Source organism: Ornithodoros turicata, chromosome 4 (genome assembly GCF_037126465.1).
Source record: "Ornithodoros turicata isolate Travis chromosome 4, ASM3712646v1, whole genome shotgun sequence".
NCBI lineage: Eukaryota > Metazoa > Arthropoda > Arachnida > Ixodida > Argasidae > Ornithodoros > Ornithodoros turicata.
This window is the reverse complement of record NC_088204.1, coordinates 10544020-10562677: the sequence shown is the minus strand read 5'-3', so window position 1 is coordinate 10562677 and position 18658 is coordinate 10544020. Positions and strand designations below refer to the sequence as shown.

Below are 18658 nucleotides of genomic sequence, written 5' to 3'. Positions count from 1 at the left end.
CGGCAGCGACACTCAGCGGGAACCCATGGAAGCTGTGGTTCCCTTCCTTGAAATAAAAAGTGTTCGGTATAGCACGCCGCTCTGTTTGCGTTGCGCGACGGGCACGGAAAGTCCCTGTTCAGCATAATTCTCGCCTCTCTGGCTGTTCCACGAGGTGAACACGTTGTCGGTTCGCTTGCAAAAATGAAGGAGAGCAAACGTTGGTTGCGTGTATTCAGCAAATTGCACGTCGACTAAGTCGCCGTAGTTTTCGGAGGCCACCGTCGTCATTGCTACGACAGAAAATCATCTACGGGGCGCTGTAGTATCGAAGTGTTTTTCCTCAGCCTTTGTTACTACACTATAAGGGAAAAAAAGGGAGTACTTTTACTCCTTTTGAGGACTAAATGCATTGCCACAAAAGATAGGCCCTTTCGGGAGTAAATAAATGTCACAGTGTGGAGACTGCATTTCACGCTCTGTTCTAAGAGTTCCAGGTACATAATTCACGTGCATGCATGAAAATACTTTGAATCATACCGTCAACCGTGATATATCGAGTGATATGAAATCTTGCGATATATATGGGGCACAATTTGCGAAGAAAGAAGACCTAACCGTTTCTTACTCTGCGTGGGTGGAAAATTGTCAAGTTAGCCTGAGCCACCAAATTGGCCAAGAGGACATATTTACGTAGACTGTGGCATTATGAAGACCATTCGCGAAGTTGAGTGACTATTTGCAGTCCTGGGGAGTAAATGTTGGGGTTAGGGGACTAAAATGCGGGAGTAATTGCCGTGTAGGGGACTAGAAGCTGCAATTACTCCCCATTTTACTCCTTGTTTTCTTAGAGTGTACTATAGATATCAGGTTGGCTGCCTGAAAAAAATAACGTTCGCTTTCTTCTGCTCGGGAAAGAGCCTTCCCACCTGGATTTCAATAGCGACGACTTTACTATGCTATACTCAACTCCCATCTGAAGGCTTTACTCACGTCCAGTCACTTCAGTCAGTTGTTTTGGATGAAGCACGAACATTGGTACTGCAGTTCAAAAAGCTCAATGTCTCGCGCGAACCACACATAAGACAGGCAATGAAACTGGAGCAGAACACGACGTGCGAGCGATTTTTTACAGTGCTTCTCTGTATTGCTCCGCTGTCATGTGGGAAAGATGCCACTCGGGGCGCCTCTTTCACACGCAATTAAAAGTTCACAGTTTCTTGAAATTGGGGGAAAAGTTCCGGTAGTCCGGCATGAAAAATAAAAAAGCAGATGAGCCTTTTCGGGGAAACGACATATGCGTAAAACCACGGTCCTGAGGCGGGTGTAACACAAGTTGTGCAGGAGCACAACAAATCCCCACTGGGCATATATAGCTACGACTTTTTATTAGGTTTTGATAGCTGCGTGATTTTTTTTACAAGAGCTACTTTAACACTTCCTACAAGAATTAATTGCAAATAAATTACTTTGACGTTTCCTCTGTGCTGTGTTTGTACATGTACAAAAACAGCCGCAATGTCGAAAGGAAAAAGAACAAGAGATTGCCAAGATTTTTATTCAAGCTCCGTGTTACAAGCCAGACTACCTTTTATTTGAGCGGGTCACATGCGTAGGGCAGTTTTTGTCCGACCTAGTTCTTGTTACGCTATCCAACGCAGTTTCCGAGGTCTCATCGTAGAGGGCGCTACCTTCCCATCCATGTCTCCTCCCGTTTTTTCACTTTTAGTAGGCCAATCTCTTCCGCGTCGCATGTTTTCTTTCATCCTGTATGTCTCTCGCTTCTGTTATTTTTACAACGGGAGAGGCTGAAGAGCGAAGTCCGACAAGGGCAGTATTTTCTACTTACAGAATGATTGAAAACAATCTGGAATCCTTACTGGCGGATATATTTCAGCCTTCTTTCTTTGTCTATTTCTGCTTCCTGACACTAGCAACTTTACTTCCAATGAAATGAGCCCCTCGATTTTTTTGTAAAAGTGCCTGCACAAGCGCGATTGGGTTTCCTCCGGCAGATGCGCTCTGTCCTCGTGACTCAGTTGCGCCGTCAACAGATTAGGCGAATGATGGATAGGCGCCAGAATTAGGCGCGGAAGCGTATATAGCTAGCCCGCTTTCCGAGCACTGGGTCAGTCTCTGTGTGCTTACACGAGAACTCACGGTTTTGTTTCGTCGAATTCGTCCAAAGCGTCGTCTCTTTTTATCTCTCTGTAGTTATTTATGGTTGTACACACTCTAACGAGATAGAATGGCGTAGATGCAAGCTAGCTGGTGGATAAACTCCACGATGATGGGCGAGCCTGCAGTCTAAGGAAACAAGGAGAAAATGGGGAGTAATTGCAGCTTCTAGTCCCCTAGATGGCAATTACTCCCGCATTTTAGTCCCCTAACCCTAACATTTACTACCCGGGACTGCAAATAGTCACTCAACTTCGCGAATGGTCTTCATAATGCCACAGTCTACGTAAATATGTCCTCTCGGTCAATTTGATGGCACAAGGCTGTATAACGCAGGCAACTTAACAATTTTCCACCCGCGCAGAGTAAGAAACGGTTAGGTCTTTCTTCGCAAATTGTGCCCTATGTATGTCGCAAGATTTCATATCACTCGATATATCACAGTTGACGGTATGATTCAAAGTATTTTCATGCATGCACGCGAATTATGTACCTGGGACTCTTAGAACAGAGCGTGAAATGCAGTCTCCACACTGTGACATTCATTTACTCCCGAAAGGGTCTATTTTTTGTGGCAAGGCATTTAGTCCCCAAAAAGAGTAAAAACACTCCTTTTTTTTCTTTCTTTCTTAGAGTGTGAGCGATGGGCAAGACATGTAAGCAAACACAACTTGAAGGATCAAAAGCCTTCGTGCCTTGAGCCTTCGTGTTGTGTTGTTGACGTGTCTTGCCCATCGTTCGGGCTAACACTCTAACGAGTTTTATTTTTTTATTTTTCTCGCATTGTTGTTTTTGTTGTTGTTCATGCGTCCTCTGACTGCAACCGCTTACCAGCTGCACATGACTTTACCTTTCTCTACAAGCTGTCACATCGTGACATAGACTCCGTTCGAGTGTTTGCGTTCTGCTCCTTTTCGTGTACCTGCGGTTATTGCCTTGCAGTGCCCAACGTCCGCACCCTGCACGGTTCGAGCGGACACAATATTACAGTAGCGTTACTTCTAGCCGTAGGCTGATTACCAATAAAGGGACACCGGTCGTTTGAAGAAAGTCAGTCGTTTTCGTGTGAGGGTAAAAGAACAAGATAGCGAAAACGGCATTCACATCGCACGTTGAACGAGGCACTCAAGAGCGGCATGCAACGCTCAACAAAATGGGAAAACAACGTTCAAGAACATTCAATATCGCCGACGGTTGCCATGTGAGAGCTGGAATCGTCTGCGAAAAATTCCTGATAGAGAACACCGACTTGTAACAGTATAGCGATACCGAAATTGAAACCAACCAACCACTCGGGAGGATACGTCAATGGACAAGGGAGATGTGTGTGTGTGTGTGTGTGGGGGGGGGGGGGGGGTCCCATGCCAAACGTGACCAGAAGCGGGATTCTCAGGAACTTGGTGCCTGACAAAGTGTTGTCCGTTTCTTTCCAGAACGTTTAGATGAGCCCCCGGTCCCATGGCGTGCTGACGTACCACATCTCTCCTGGACGTCCTCCCCAAAATGGTATGTTGTCTTTGCGTCCTATGGTCGCGCGTCTTGTCCTTCCTGAACGAGAAGTCACTCACTGGTCTCGCGGGATGGCGATGTTACCAACCTGGGCGCAGGACCAAGATTTGATCCACTTTTGGAATAACTGGGCAGTTATTTTCAGGGGTTGTGGCGCTCTGATATCTCTGGCTCATCACACGATGTACTGCCACGCCATGCCTCTGGGGAAATAATTATTATTTTTCCACGTTCCGTATTCGCCTCTCCAACTACCTGTAGATGCGCTCGCGTCGTCTTCAAGATGGCGGAGAAAATAATGATGGCCGATTAATAAGTCAATACCTGCTTCATGCCTTCTTCCACGACACGCTACAAATAACATAAATCGCGTGTCGTTTGCCGCAGTCTTCGTTGTTTTCGTTCACATCGCTCCTGCGATAGTGCATTTTTTTCCTTTTCCCCTTCTCGGCAGGCAGACCGCCCTCTCTTTCTTATTTTTTTTTATTTCTTTAGATAAACTATACCCCCCCCCCCTTTCTCGACATTGAATATCCTTTTCCGCACTATTTTTTTTTTGCACTGCGAAATTTAGCAGTGCTGTTGCTGTTTGAGTTCTGCAAGCCACGAAACTCCATCGCACACGAAGGGAAGTTTCGGCAGTTTCGGGTCAGCGCGAAAGATACCAGTCTTCCGCTGTTGCTATCGTTCATTGAGTGCTTCTGCTGGGATCCGCTAGGTGGCGAGCAGTCAGTTGGAGAGGCGATTCGAACCACGACCTACTAGATTGTAACGACCATGTCATAATCGGCAACCCCTATGAGGAGCCCGTCCGCACGATCCGCCAGGCTCATCGGCCCGCGAGATCTACATCATGATTGGACATTGGAAATTTGAATTTTGAGCCCGCAGAAGCGGACGTACGATTACCGTAGCAGACTACCATGTCACGACTACCATGTCACGTCGAGACTGGGAGGTACCCGGGTTCGAATCCCGGTGCCGGCTGTGCTGTCTGGGGTTTTTCCTGGGTTTTCCTCAGACGCTTTCAGACATATGTCGGCACAGTTCCCTTAGAAGTCGGCCCAGGACGCGCATTCCCCCAGGGCGTGAGTCGTGACGTTGCCCACATACGTGAGGCCGACAACGGCAAGCCCTATCACCACCACCACCACCACCACCACCACCACCACCACCACCGTAGCAGACGACAGCAACAGCTCCAACGCGAACGCGTAGAATTAAGAGGATAATCACCTTTGGAAAGCAGCATCGCCTGTGGGACATGCACCGCTTGTACAAAAATACTAAGGTAAGCTGAAGTACAAAGTATTGTAGAAATTGAGGAAGCAATAACCGGGCCGATGAGTAGTGCCACCGCTAGCTTCCAAATGCGGCGCTGGGAAGGGGTGCCTATGACATGGCCGTTATAATCTAGTAGGTCGTGGTTCGAACACATCCCGCGTCAAGCTCTGAGACATCTGAGACGCGCACGAGAGAGAGGCAGAGTTGTAGCTATTTCTCGGAGCTTGGTGACGCCCGAGCTGCGGCCATTCTCACTGGTAGTCATAAGCACGTGACCTCTCCCGCGCTGCCTGATTGGCAGAGACGCTTGCGGTGACGTCAGAGCCAGATAAGTTTTGGCACTCGCGCTGCGCATCCATTGTTCCCTTTGCTGCAAAACTTAGAAGCCAGGTTCACATCGGTGCAAACAATAGACCTCTCCCTGTTTGTACACAAATGACGTCATAGTGTTCGACAGCGCCACCAATTTGATAGAGTTGAACTACGCTCGAAGCTAGGTGCGAACAAGGTCGCGCCCGTAAGCCACGGTCTTGAGGGGATTACAATGGTCCCTGAAAGGGACGCGACCTTCGGTCCAACCTTTCTTTCAATAGGCCTCTACCGGAGAAACGTCATCATGACGTCGGTAGACAGACTGAAACCGAAACAAATCGGAGGGGGAGGGCTGGGTTCCACGAATGGGCACTTGTTCGCTGCCTCCTATTGAAAGAAAAGTAGGACCGAAGGTCGCGTCCCTTTCGGCGCTGTCGAACACTATGACGTCATTTGTTTACAAACAGAGAGAGGTATATAGGAGGCAGCCAACAAGTGCCCATTCGTGGAATCCAGCCCTCCCCTTCCGATTTGTTTCGGTTTCAGTCCGTCTTCCAACGTCATGATGACATTTCTCGGGGTCGAGGTCTATTTTATTTCACACGTATCAGTTTAACCTGGGACGAAGTATCGCAGATAAACTATGATCATTACGGCAGGTACTTCGTTTTGCGTTATGCTCTGCGTTCTATCACCGAAGGTATATAACCTAGCTGTCGTATAATCTCTATCTCGTGTTTCCCTCTTGGTGCGGAAGAATGAAGCCATATTTGACGGCTCCCAAGAACTCGCGTAAGTGAGTGGCGCCGAAGTGCTCCCATAGAAGCGCTGGCTGAGCCCCGGCTGATCAACCCTGGCGGCGGTAATCAAAATGTCAGTACGGAATAATGATAACAATAAAAATATGTTTATTTTATTTCGTATTATAAATCAATGTCGCTCAAATAAGGAGTTCGTAAAATATAACTGCCCTCATTGAACATTACAGCGCCTCCTAACAGCAGCGCGAGCGTCTCCGCTCCCCACTCAACATTGGAAGTCTGCCAGCAGCTGTGGTGAAGAGAAGGAAACGATGATGAACTTGGTGGCTGTCCCCTCTGTATCGGGTGGATACCGCGGCTGATATTGCGTACTGCGCGCTCCAGCCTAAAATCCACCTTCGTGGATTAATGTAGCCAGACGCTTTGCGCTCTTGATGACGTCATACTTCTAAAAACTGGAACATTAATTATATGACACTTCCGCTTCACACAGAGAAAGAATATTTTGGGAGAATACACTGTGAGACAAGTGTACTGCAGTGGCATCCGTCCGGTAAGATTTTGAAGACACCAGGTTCAGTGTGTGTGTTGTCATCAAGTATATGGGGAACCTATACCCTTTACACGCACTCCAACTCTGTAACTAGGGTTCCGAGTTTTGGGCATTTATTCCTGGGAAGATTCGCCCGGTGTTTTTCGGCATTTGTATGTTTTGTAAAATGCGGATATTTTCGGCATTTTAAGACGTTCGCGTCAAAAAAAGAATAACAGAAGAAAAACAGCAGCTATAATCAGTAGGAGGATCATTGGCAGGTGTTTTTCGGCATTTTTCGGCCGAAAACGTGGAACCTCATCTGTAACCTACATACTGGAGTACAACACCACCCGAAGGGATATTGCTGTGCGGTCCTAGCTCTGGGACTAGAACATGACACCAGGTTTGGTCAGCAGTGGCACTTCAAAGCAACCAAGTGTTTACGCCGCAGTTTCGAGACCGCCGGCGCTGTTTGTTACTCATGTGTGAGGTGATGTTGGGGTGTCTGAAGCGAAAAGCAAAACTCCGTCTGTCTAGGATGTAAAAAAAAAAAAAATACACAATAATTTGTTTCGGTTGAACTGAAATCAAGTTTTCGGGTGACTGTTCTTCATGTATGGGAAAATGCAGCTCAGCAATGTTGATCTCAGTCAATGACAACGCAAGTTTCACAAGCTTCAACGAAAATGATACGTGTTGAAATCAGGGCTGCCAGATCAAAATCCTGAAAAGTCGCCAACGCGCCATGAGGGGAGGGGGGGATATGTGTAATACAAAGTAAAAAAGAGAAGGGAAAGCTTAGCCACGGTGTAGGCTTGCTATTCCCAAAAGCTATCAAGCAAACAAAAGGGGATACAAGCAGCTGAGACACAGAAAATTATGAAAAAATACAGAATAAACAGCTCCTTCACTAATCGTTGCGCATAGGACGTATCAGAGAATGCCCAGGAGTTTAGATTCCTGAAGGAATCGTGTCAGCGCAGCGCGCCATGAGAAAGTAGCCAAAAGTAGCCAATTTCCCTTGTATGTAGCCAGTTCAGTAGCGACAAAGTGCAGGCATCATATATTGAATGAAACACTCTCTAACAAGCGTTAAAACGCCAGCAGACAAAGAAAACTGATGTCCGAGGGACATAGTACCGACTGGAGGAGGGCCGGTCGTCAAGGGAAACGGGAATTAACTTACAGTGCGTAATTCGGCATTATGTGGTGCACCGACTGAAAACACATCCGTATTTAGGTGCACATGCGTCTCAAATGTAGTGCGAAGAAGCAGCCAGAAAATAGCCAAGTCGTCATTGCACAAATTTAGGCGCCACGACAGTCAGAAAGTAGTCAATTTGGCGCAAAAGCGAAACCGTGCAGCCCTGGTTGGAATCCGTCTGTTTGAAAACCAGTTCATTCACACCCATGAACCCCGCGCGAGCTGACGACAGTTTGGTGCGACTTGCTGTTCCTGCGCACCTTGATTGTCTTTTCGCACGTAAGCTTCCATACCCTCCACTGCGGGCCCGTATAACACACGTCCGACTCGTCTGCAGCCTTTCCTTTGATTCTGTCGCTGTTAGTTGGTGAGAGTTTCTTCCCCGGCGTTTCCCGCGAATGTGTTGGGAGTCGAGACTGGGAGGTACCCGGGTTCGAATCCCGGTGCCGGCTGTGCTGTCTGGGGTTTTTCCTGGGTTTTCCTCAGACGCTTTCAGACATATGTCGGCAGAGTTCCCTTAGAAGTCGGCCCAGGACGCGCATTCCCCCAGGGCGTGAGTCGTGACGTTGCCCACATACGTGAGGCCGACAACGGCAAGCCCTATCACCACCACCACCACCACCACCACCACCAATGTGTTGGGAACAAGAGGTCAGGGACACCGTAGTTCGAATGGGCAGAAAGATATCGAACAAGACAAGTATCGTCGTACCTTTCAAACGACCCTTCTAACGGTGCTTTCTTCTTCTTCTTCTCCTGCTTCACACTTTCTGAGTAGAGTAGAGTAGAGTAGAGTTGGTCCACCACAGGAGGAGTAAGTTCCCCACAGTGTCTTAGAATGAGGCTGCGTCTCTGTTCTGACAGGAGTGGCGATTATCTCTGCTAACGTGAATCCTCGACATTAAATTCTTGGCAAATTCCCTCGGGCTCGTCAGATTAAAATTAAAGAACGGCCGTCGATGAGAGGGCACCGGTACTGGCATTGGGACCCACACCGTACGATTTCATATCGAAGATGCTACCGGTTGCTGTAAAAGCAGCATTTTTCGCGAATTTCCGGCACTCGTTCATTTCCCCACGAGTTTAAAGTCCCGCGAAATATTGTTAAAAGGGCATATTAAGAGCATTTTTTCCCCCTACTGACACAAAAGATGTCATTTCGTTGACACCAACACAAAACACAACATTTACGCCTCAGACGACATTCATTCGAACATCATTTTGTCCATTCTATACCCACGTACTCGGGAACGCGTGCTTCATCGTGATGGGATGTGATGAGATAGAAGAAGAAAAAAAAAAGGGGGGATTGAAGTCCCGACAAAGTCAGACTGGCTGCCCCAGACCTCTTAGTTGACGAGCACAAGACGAACTGAATGATGTCTCTCATGTTAACCCTCTCGTATTTGGTGAAAAGCAGTTACGCGCCGAAAAACTGATTTTTTTTTTCAAACCAGGCGACTTTGCGATTCTTTATCTGGGCACCTGCAAAACCTAGAACCTCAATGATAGAGCAAACAGTACAGCAGCGGGCAATAAGCGCGGAAAAAATTAACTGCGTGGTTCTAATAGCTACGAAGACGCGAGGCCCGAAAATCGCGAGGAAGCGCAGTGCTCGAAACGGTCAGTCTTGAACGTTATTTAAAAAAAAAAAAAAACTATAAGATATTTTAAGCTATTTCCCCGGCCAATGTACTTTCTAAGTACTCAGCTTCACACACGTAACATGAAAAACGGTTAGGAGCAAGTAAGGTTTATTTGAACAAGAACTTTCGTGCAAGAGACTGCACTTCTTCTGAACCTGAAGAAGTGCAGTCTCTTGCACGAAAGTTCTTGTTCAAATTGATTGAAATCTTAGTTGCTCCTAACCGTTTTTCATGTTACGTGTGTGATTCCCTCATCGCGGGATCCTTGATTGTGTTTCTCTCTCTTTTTTCCCCCTTTCCGACGTATACTATAAGCTTCAATATATATTGGAACGAAAAAAATCTGAGAGGTCGACCGGACCACCCTGCCTGAAATCGCCCTACTACTTTGAAACGTTTCTCGAACATGTTTAATACTTTATTTTAGAGCATTTGAGCATTAAAAGCATTCGCTGAGGCACTTCGGCGTACCCCGTAGAACCTACAAGTGTGCTGAAATTAACCATTCAAGCACATCTCGATTTTTTGGTATCTAAATCAATCAATCAATCAAGTCACGCTCATGATCATAGTACACTTTCAACGCAATGCTTCGAACAATTAGCGTTGTTGTTCGTTTTCGCTTGAGTTGTCTCGCGACGTAAAGCCTGAAAGTATCATCATCATCATCATCACCACCTTTTCTCTTCAAAGAGAGAAACACGTTTGGAGTGAGGTAGATCGTGAGATATCGAACGACAATTTGCTCCAGCGGGTGGAAGATAAAAGCTCTCGCATTGCTCCCGAGCTGTCGGGGAGATAAGGAGTGGTCACATCAATGGGTATTGGTGCAACATGTTCTCATTTCCTGCCCACCAGACGCGTCTGTCTGTTTGATTAACCGGGACGTCCGTGACTGTTTCTCCCGGTAGGAAATCAAGCCGTCCGCAGTAAGTAATCGTGCTGGCCAAAAGCACGGAAAAACAAAAGGGAAAAGGCAAAGAGCCTTCGCACCCGGATCAGAGTGCGAGGTAAGAAAAAATGACGCTGAGGCCCGGAGCGGTCCTTCTGCTCTCCGCTTGCCTTCTGTTGCTCGCACACCGCCATTACGAGAGTACGTACTCTCACCCCCCACAGTACGTTCCGCGAGAGAGCCGTCCAATGAGAGACATTCCATCGGCGTCTTTTTACGAAAACCCGACGCTTATTGGCTGCCTCTGTAGCTCCCTCGTCCCCTGGCGGGCGGTTGTGTCGTCTGCATGAAGTCAGTTTGTGATCGACGCGCGTCCGTGCGGTTGTGTCTTGTGTAGTGGAGGTAAATAGGTGTAGTATTTGCATCAATTTTTCCACCGCTATACTGAATCGTTTGCAGACTTGGAGTACCTCAGTTGACGTGCTTCGAAGGTTGTGTTTGTGATTCGGTATGGCAATATCATCGTGCAGTTGACAGACCGAAATTTACCGTCGTAGTGTGCCGAGAACACAACAGGTTCCTGTAGCATCGTGGTTTCTGCAAAGTGGTTTTCAAATGGTGTTGTGCCTATGGATGGATTTTTAGAGCAAACAATCCCGTAATCAGGATTGTGTGGAATACGGTTCTGGCCTCCGGATGATTGGGATGCTTTGCTAATCTTCTGAGGTGAGTCAAACTTTGAGCTCGACACGCTGTTGTTTGTTTTGATTGCGCTCGCCGTTGGCTTTATCGGTCGAAGAACTCGCCGTCTCCTGGGCAGGATCCCGGTGTCTGGCTAGCTTCAGACTTGATACTATGAAGCTTGCGGTGTTTGTATTTTCTGTATGCCGTAATAGAGATAATGTTGTAAACGCTGCGTAAACGGGAGCGCTCTTTCTTGGGCTCACACGAAGAACGCTCCGTCTGTTCGTAGGGTGTTTTGTAAAGCGCCAATATAAACGTCATTTAGGCGTACCTGTGCATGCCGCTCTGTCAATAACTTTGTTTTTGAAATGTCGTGTTTCGGTACTGGATTTTCGACCTGTAGTCCTTTGCTTCTCGAATCTTTAATGCGCCGATCAGTTTGAGCTGTTTCGTTTGCACGTGTGTTGGCATTCTTATTATGACTTGTTTGCTTATCGGTAGCATATATCATGACTTGTCACGCACCACTCTTCGTATGTTTACGCACTTGTGTGTTTACCAGTTGCATGAGCACGTTGGCATGCGCGTATATCGGCTGTTGGCACTGCCATTGTTGTGATTGTCTGCTATCTTTATGGTATGCTTGGAGAAAGAACGAACAGCTTCAAATGCCTGTCCTGTTGATCACGCGTAACGTAGCAATACGGTTACGTGCAGACATCCGTTGCAACTAAGCACAGTAGCCAGTAGCTGTGTCATCCACCTGTCACTGCTCGAACCAAAGATAAGAGCATTACGTACACATCCAGCGATAAGCGTTCCGAGGTGACGCGCATACTAATTACATTGCTGGAATGTGTACGGACTTAGTGCAACTTGGACGTCTAGATATCGACTACGCGACGAATTACGTGTTCATTGCAGCTAATGTTATGCGTTCAGATTAAAGTACGAATTCTACTATTAATGGTTTTGTTTCGGTTTGCGTTTTCTTTATCGCGGCAGGGAGACGACCTCTGAACGTAACATGATCGAAAGATCAGAGGGGAAAAGTCTACAAAAAATGGAGGAAGGCAATAGCTCGGTAGCTCTGTGGTTAGGATGGCAGTTTTGCCCCCGCGAGATGAGGGTACTGTGTCCTATCAAAGTCGGTTTCGAAGCACTATCTGTCTACCAGTGCGGTTCCAACTGCCGGTAAGCAGCTCCATAGTAGCGAGGTCTTCCTGGTCAGATCACTGGTTACGCTTACCAAACAAACGAATCGAACGATAAAACCAGTAACGAAAAACAAAAAACAACCATGCGTGTGTGCGCCTGAACCTCGCTCGATGCCAGCGTTATAAAGCTGTTGACCGGTTCTGTCCTGCCCTTCTCCTACCTCGAGCTGACCACTTGGGCTACCCTTCAAACAACTCCCCTTTCAGAACTACAAAAGGAAGGCACACACCTGATTATGCGGCATGTCAGATTTTGTGCACAAGCAACGCTCGTTTGCTTGCTTGCCAGCCAGCCTTACAAAAGAGAACTGATTTTTTTTTCTCCCCCCCCCCCCCCTCGCTTTCTCTCTTCGCTCTGCAGGCTGCAAATTACGTCGGGTGTCAGTTGCCGGAATGATCCGTAGGATCCACGAGGCTAAAAGATCCGGAGCTTCTGCCGTTTTCATCCAAGTTATTTTTTTTTTTTTTTGTTTTGGCGTTTCGGAAACCGGTTCCCAGGTTTTGCGGATCTGCTCGCGGTTGGGCGGCTGGCGCACCGAGGCTTTTGTTTGTTAGTTTGGGGCGTTTTTTTTTTTCTTTTAATTTTTTTCTCTCGCTCGGTATATGTTGCTGTGACCAGTTGAGCCGCCCCGCTGGGTAATTTAGAACGTAATTAATTGGGTGCCTCGGTTGGCGGATTGGACATGAATCAGTGCGTTGGACGTAGAGGAATTTTTCTGGCTTAGCGCATGGGGCTCGTGGTGGTAGCGAGAGTGGTGGGGTGAAAAAAAAAGATAAGAAGGAAAAAGAAAAGACAATAAACTAGGAATCTGTGTGCGCGAAAGAGAGGTGGTTTTTGTGGGGAAGGCAGAAAGGGGTTCGGTGTTAAGTCGGCGACCATAATTAACAACTTTTTTTCTTCTTCCATTTTTCTTCCAGAGTGAAGTGTAGAGGCGGTGGTAAGCGGAGTATATTTTTCGCGAAGTGGGGAGATATCTTTTTCTTTCTCTTTTTTTTTGTGTGTGTGTGTGGTTTTTCGCAGATGTCGTCCGATTAAACTGGCAGGACGATTAATTGCTCGGCGAAATGCGGTGTTTTATTGAGAAACGGCTCAAGATTCTCCTTTCTCGAGGGATTACCATCATCTGTCGCATCTCTGAGTGTAAAAGAGAAACGGGAAAGAACGAGGTGTCAAGGACGTTAGTCGTGGCTCTGTATCTGTCATTAGTGGTAAGTTTTGTACAAGTGACAGTCGCTTGCGGATTCGCTGCCATATTGCAGCTCTTGACCGTCCTGGCCTTAACCCTAATCGTCCTCAGCATTCGTTTAGTGTGTTCCAGGTTCTTGTACCGTACGCATATTATTTGTACCGTATTCCACTAATGTCCATATTTTCAAGGTTAGTCGTCTTCTAAATATGAAAAGGCAGTGGACGAAAACTAAAAACACCGTACTTCGCCGAGCATACATCGTGGCAGCAGTCTCGCCTTTTGTTAGATAGCGCCCTCTAGAGGGCGGTATACAAACAGTATACATTGTCGGATAACTGTAAAAGGTTATGAATTTGTACGTTCTTGCGTCTTGGCGTAACGTACGTTTTGATATGTTCCGGTAAAACTTCGGATCAGTGTTTAAGGACAGCCCTTCTGTCGTGCTAAAAATGTAAAAAAAAAGCAACAAAAAAATGCCTTGCGTGTAGACCTTCAAAAAAAGGCTTAGATGAATGTTAAAAGCTGAACTAAAATGAAGATATCGACCAGCCGGCACGTTTCAACATCACGAACTCGAAATTCACCGGAGGTCTTCAACCGCAAGTAAATGCGCGAAGTTTTCTCGCACTTCCCAACTTTCAGCAGTGTTCACCAGCGTGCGATCACTGAAGGTCATTTTGCCGATATTAAACAGTTCCCGACTTCCCTTGAACCATTGCCTCGATAAAGAAGCGAACAACCAGTTCAATGCATATTGCACGCGCGCGCAAACAAAACTTCGGACGAGTTTAACTGGTTGATCACTACAAGGTGGGTGCGAAATTCTCACGCAAACCAGTAACGCATATGTAATGCGAAGCAAAACGAAAAATCTTCTTGGGCTGTGCCCAGAGATGATGTCGATCGGCTTGCCCTTTCTTTTTTCTTCTTTTTTTCGCCTTTCTGCTTCTTTTCTAACCGGTAGCCAAGACGGGAGCTGGCGAATTTGACTGACCGGTGGCGCCCCGCGCGGCCAATTTGCGCGTCGGACGAACCCGGATCCTACCAGCCTTCTGACCACGCTCGGAAATTGAATGATCGACTGCCTTGTGGTCAAAAGAAAAGTTTTCTCTCATCCGTGCCAGGTCGTGGGTTCGAATCCGGAACCTCTTTCGACGATGCACGCACAAAATGAAGACGCGGGCCATGTGGTTTGTGAAGCGTTAGAAGAGGACAATGCAGGGGCAGAACGCGTGCGCTCTCATATCCGCCTTCTCGTATCACTGCGGTGATCGGTTACGGATGGCTATTGGATTTGATGAGTTCGATTGATCTTGTGTATGAAGGGAGGACCCTCTCTCTCTCTTTTCGGTATTTTTTGTGTGTTGTGCGGTTCCGAGCTCTACTTCGAAGTGAGTTCAGAAGAAAATCGTCGTAGATGTGATGTGATGTGATGTGATGTGAGTAAAGAAAAAAATGGGGATGTAAGTTTCGACGAAGTCAAACTGGCTACCCCAGTACACTTAATACAGAAAGTTCAATCTGATGATGAGATGATGAAAACGCAAAAGGATGATGTCCAGAGACGAACAGAGATGATAATTGAGTTCAACATGTAGGTCAAAAGTTCAAGAGCTGCGCCCAAGTTAGAGTAAAGTGGCGGAATCACCGGGGGCACACACAGGACACATCACACATTCACCGTGTCATAGGATGTCCATAAGCCCGGTTGCATGCAAAAAGTCTTCAAGTGCCCTTAGCGCCTTGTCGGACGAAGGAGGACCTAATAGTTTCGTGATGTCGAAGGCTCGGGAGTCCAAACGAGAGAGGCTTGTCTCTAATGCCCTTCGAGCAGCGACGTACTTCTGACACCTGAGAAGGATGTGTTCTACATCCTCTACAACGCCACACTCACTACAGTTCGGAGAGTCTCGCTTTCCGATTTTGAAGAGGAGACGTGCGCTGTACGGTACATTGAGCCGTAGCCTATGTAGGACAGTTGTCGTTTGTCGCGTAAAGGAAGGTGGTACTCGAAAGCGTAACCCTGGGTCGACCTTATACAGAAGCGAATCCCGAGCCAATCCTGTTAACCAGGAGGTATTGCACATTCTTTGTTTTAACTCGTTCAGCATTCGCCCCGCGTCACCCTTGGTGAAATAAATGGGCAACACCTGGGCGCGCCTTAGTTGAAGAGCCCGGCGTGCAGCAGCGTCCACAGCCTCGTTACCTGCAATGCCACAGTGGCTAGGGATCCACTGCATTTGGATGTCATGACCTTTTAAAACTGCTGCATGGTGTGCGTGTAAGACATCTTGTGCTGGTGTCGCCAGAGATCCCGTAGTAAACATGGTAGCTAGGGTCTGTAACGCACATTTTGAGTCGCTATAGATGGTCCAGCGAGCAGCTGAAGATTGTGAGTTGATGAAACTTATTGCCAAGAGGACTCCATAAAGTTCAGCGGCCGTTGCAGAGGTGACGTGAGACAGCCGCACCGCTCTCTCAATATTCGCCTCCGGGATAACAAATGCACACGAGGAGCCGGATGATGTCGTAGAGGCATCCGTGAAAATCTGCATCCTGCCTGCCATCGTCGTAGACTTCGGTCTTGATTGATTGATTCTTCGTTCTTAGCTTGTGCCCGTTGCATAACTGCAGTTTGCATTCGTACTTTCTTCGCGTCACTCGTCTCACCTTATCTTCTTCACTGGTTTATTATCATTACTGTTACTCTATGGGGCGAACAAGTCCGTCGGCAGCTTGATAACGCCACGCGACAGTGATCGCCACACTGTGTTTGCAGTACACTGGAATTGTGTAACCATGACGGTAAAAACACACACACACAAAAAAAACACGGAATATTAAAAGGCTTTTTCAAATATAATAGCATTCGAGAAAGAGTTTCGCCAAAAACTTATCGCCAACGATGGCCCTATATAAAAGCTACGGATTCCTCATCTGCGACAATGTGCTGCGTGTCTGTCCGAGCGTATTGCCATTCGTACCATTGAGTTTTCCGGAGATCTAACCAGGAGTGTAAAGCATTCAAATTGCTCCCACGTCCGTTAAGCCTGTGACGTCACGGCCGTACGCTATGAAAAGCTTATGTACGTGCACATATGTATAACTTTACTCCACTTTCGCAAGATACGCTATTCTACACTGCCTGCGAAGACACGGGGAAGCATGTATGAGTGGGGATGCCCGAAGCGTGTCTTCCCACTTCGCCAATTCTCATTTCGCCTAATACCTGTTTTATCATATTATCTCCCAATCCCTCGCCATGTTCCCTCCTCCGGAGCTGCATGGGGTTCGAGTTCGCCTACTCAGGTGTGTCACGTGAAGAAAGAAGGCGCTTGGATGCCGCCTGTTCTTGATCATAATTGAAGATCGCATTTTAATCGAAATGCCTGTTTTTCGTTGCACTCCTATCGTGCGTACATCGCCTATACAAACATGAAAAAAACATGTTTCCCGTGTTTAACATTGTATCTATTTTATATTCGCGAACTTCTTCGTATATACATGGGCATATGTACACCAGGCCCGAAGGAGCCGAGCACATTTTTAAAGGATAAGGAACATAGTTCAACGACAATGCTCAGTTATGGTGCATTTTATAGATGTCGGACAGCATCTACGTATGAGATCAGGATGTTTGGGATCCAGGAGGAGGCGACCACAACTTACAGCTTACAACATCCGCCAAGTTGCGCAAAAGGCAATAGAGGTTGGCACCACTGCGAAGACTGTGACATTTTGAGTTGATGTACCGGTCGGAAAATATCGATAGGCACTTTATTGCTTGCAATGCAATTCACAAGGCTCGATGAAAAGGGCAATAAGGCATGACGTGCCGTTCGTAGTAGAGTTTGTATAGATTGTCGAGCCACAGGTCCTGGCTCTGATGCAGAACCGCATCACTCGATCCTTCTAGACGCCCTGCTTTTTTTTTTTTTTTTTTTTGCAGTACTGGATCAATTACTATGTAAGGTGTCCAGACACCGCACATGGGGGCGGAGCCGTTCCCTGCTGATGTCCATCAGAGATAGCAAGGCCCACTTGTTAGCAGTCCCATTTCGCCTAATGAAATGGCACAACAATCCCATTTCGCCTAAAGGCAGGCACCACTCTCGCCCTCTTAAGCAAAATCGCATTAGGCGAAATGGGACGTAACCGCCCCAAAGGGAGTACGCGGAGTGTGGAATTGGAAATGAAAGAAAAATATGGATATGTTAGTCCCGACCCAGTCAGGACTGGCTACTCCAAAACGCATTTGCGGGTGGAAAAATAGAGAAAAAAAAAGAGAATAAAAACGAACAAACCGTTAGAGTGGGTAAAGCAGAAGAAAGCATAAAGGAGAGAGGGGGAGAAGGAAAGGGGAGACGTAAGGAACCGAGAAACACTCGCTGCGCAGAGAATATTGTCCCGCTTATGTATTGCTGCAGGCAGAATACATGGCCACATAGCCGGACCATCTTGTCGTTCCGCACAATGTCAGACCGCGTCGGTAGCAAAAAAAAAAAAAAAAAAAAGTACTCTTTGCTACTACATATATATGTGTGCTGCTTATCACGACGACGACGCCCCCTGTAGCTTCGTTATGTCACTTCGATGACTATCGGCAAAGCCGAAAAAACACTTCCACCGTCATCACTGCCCACCTGGACGGAGATATAATATCCTCTACCTCTGGAATTCGCAAGTTCGCCGAACTCACTCTCACACTTGCGAGCCCAGCCGCCCTCCGGTGCCATTATTATTCCAGCCAGATCCTCCGAACGTTCTGCTCGCGTGTCGCAAGACATAAACAACGTCGAGGCATAGACGGAGTGTTCTGGATCTGGCCATCTGCGACAGAAACTGGCACGATCGGTTTATTTGAGGATGTCACGTGAAATCGTCACAGGACCGGTGGCGAGCTGATCGTCGTCGTGGAACGCTTCTCACGACAGCGTGATGTCTTCGTCGTGCGAGTCGTTGTGCTATCGGCTTCCTCATTTTCTTCCTAATTTCCTTCTTGATGGAAAGCACGGCGCGAGAAACGACAGGGACGTATAAAGTGAGAGACACGACACAAGAGCTGAGTCGCAACCGGAAGAGATTTTAAGAGACACTAACACGTGCGACATTCCCCACAATGCTACACTGGAATATGCGAAAAACAACGTCATAGCTTTCTGCTGTCACGTGATAGCGAGCTCTCAACGTCGTGTCTTCACGTGTGCTGCCAACCGTGGGGAATATCCCCCGACATAGCTGCAAGGTATTCCGCAGCAGACGACACA

General features: G+C 47.3%; 1 protein-coding gene across 3 annotated transcripts in view; it reads left to right on the top strand.

The window, feature by feature from the left end:
- Window positions 1-3590: 3590 nt before the first annotated feature.
- The window catches only part of LOC135391010 (latrophilin Cirl-like), a 137790-nt gene continuing 122722 nt past the window's right edge, over window positions 3591-18658 (top strand). Inside the window, exon 1 of one of the 3 annotated variants that reach the window (XM_064621067.1) lies at window positions 3591-3663. The gene's annotated coding sequence lies outside the window, so the exon portion shown is untranslated. Of the gene's footprint in view, window positions 3664-10650; window positions 11027-18658 lie in introns of those variants that run through there. The other 2 variants (XM_064621068.1, XM_064621066.1) reach the window with 2 other exon arrangements.